The sequence below is a fragment of the Triticum urartu genome, chromosome 4 (genome assembly GCF_003073215.2).
Source record: "Triticum urartu cultivar G1812 chromosome 4, Tu2.1, whole genome shotgun sequence".
Lineage (NCBI taxonomy): Eukaryota > Viridiplantae > Streptophyta > Magnoliopsida > Poales > Poaceae > Triticum > Triticum urartu.
Window position 1 is genome coordinate 198,931,981 of NC_053025.1, and position 2,142 is coordinate 198,934,122.

A 2,142-nucleotide genomic window follows, 5' to 3' on the forward strand; every position below is an offset into this window, starting at 1 on the left:
TATGAAGATTTATGAATGCATGTCCTGCTTCGGCTCGGTCTCCCCTTTCCAACTTCGCGGTAGCTTGGTGCTCTACGCCGACAGGTCTCGGTCCCCAGGCAGGCTGTAGCTTCCGCTGGTATGCAAGGTCGGGATGCCGTGGTCAAGGCCTGGAGGTGAGCGGCCCGAGGTCCAGTTAGAGCTCCTGAGGCGCTATGCTCAAGACGTCCCCTTTAGCGTGCAAGCAGCTACCTAAAGGTGGGAAAGGGAGGCGATGTCGCAGCAGCAGGGCTGCAAGAGGTGGGAATCTTATGCCGTAGCGCTCGGTCGACCTGGGTGCGAAACTTATCTTGGCAGTCCAGAGTTGATCCCTTGTGCAGCGCCAGGCTCGCGTGTCGATGGCCATAACGTAGCCAGGTTAGGCCCGTGCGAGTCTCCCCCTCTTCACTATGCTCTTCTGTGTGCTCTACGTCATCGGGTCCCGGCCCTCGAGCGAGCTCAGCCGCCGCTGGTATGCCAGGTCGCGATTTCCGTGGTCAAGGCCAGGGGGTGAGGGCTGAAGAGCCAATAAGAGCTCCTGAGTCACGATGCTCAGGAGCCCCCCCTTTAATGCACAAGTGAATTGCATGGTAAAAGAGGGAGCCCACGGTACCGCCTGCTGTCACCCTCGGGAGGTTCCTGCAGGTCAGCGCAAAGAAGGGTACAAATCGCAACCATGCTTGCCGGTCTGCCACTAGTCATTCCGCAAGAAGATGAAGGCACTGAGGATCTGGTGAGGTGACGTACGCGAGCGTGCCACGAACCAGAGCTCGACCGCTCAGATTTCTCAACATTGTAGGGATGGACCCGAGCACAAGCGTCGTGCGAGCATGGGTAGCCCCTGTTGCGGAATGAGCGAGGGGCCGATCGGCGACGTGGGCGGCCGCGGCGAGTGACAATCAAGCAAAGGACGAATATAAATAAATCATGCATGGCAACCAACTAGCTTAGATAGATGTGAGAACGATAAATGCCACTGGGATGGACCCGAGCGGCCTGGGGATGATGTAGCCCGAGGGGCGCCCCAGTAGGGTAAGCTAAAAATGCGGAAGGATACATGCCGCAGGGATAGGCCCACGCAACCTGGGAATAATGCAGCATGAGGGGCGCTCCCAGCTGAATAAACTTAGAAAATGTCACCTGGTTTTGTTGTCGAAGGAGTATTGGGGTAGCTGAAGGCGCGCACTGAAGAAGTTGCTCCTCATGAGCCGCCAAGACCCTGAGCCTCGGGAGGCTCTGGGGGCTCAGGTGGCTCCTCGAGGACCGTCTGCATCTCCGCCAGGACAGCGTGATGCCTGGCCTCCTGGGTTGCCAGGATGCTCCATAGATGCCGCTGGTAGGTGACAGCCGCGTTCAGCAAACCAAACGACATGCGTACGTAGCTGTGAGGTGGGCCCTCACACCGGCCAGTGCGCGAGGGCCAGAAGAGCTCTTGAGACACAGCCCTATTGAGCCCTGGAATGTCGACGCAGACGCGCAGCCCGCCGTCCTTGCCAGGATGGGGAGCTGCGCCGGGTGGTGGGCCGCGGTCGCAGTGTATGGTCCTTGCTTCTTGAAACTCCTGGATTGCCTGGGCGATAAACTCCTAAGCACCTAGCGCTCCTCGCCTTGTGCCCTCTTGTGGGAAACATGTCGCAAAGCACGCCTCCATGTGCTGCCCGAGCGCCTCCCTCGTGATGTTGGCCAGGTCTGAGGCCCTCCAGAAGAGAGCCCCCGAGCCTCGCCCGAGGAGGGCGCCGGGCACGCCTTTCTATGCGAGGGAGGGAGGCGCCCCAGGTGCGGGCGCTGATCCTGAGGTGGCGCCGCTGGAGACACCGCCCCCTAGAGGCCCTGTGCGGAGTAGCTGCTTCTTCTTGGGGACGGCCTCAGGAGGGTAATGCGCACCATCGCTGTCCGGGCCTTCGATTGCTGCGGCTTGGAAGGCGCGTGTATCACCCATGATGCAGCTATATCTCCCACGTGTAGGGGCACGACTTAGAGGCATAACCGCATGGTAGGCATTTCGCAAGAGGGGTAATCTTTACACATCCCATGTACTGAATAAGGAAGGGATAAAGACTTGGCTTACAATCGCCACTTCAAACAATACATAAATATAGCATACATCATCCATAATACAATCAA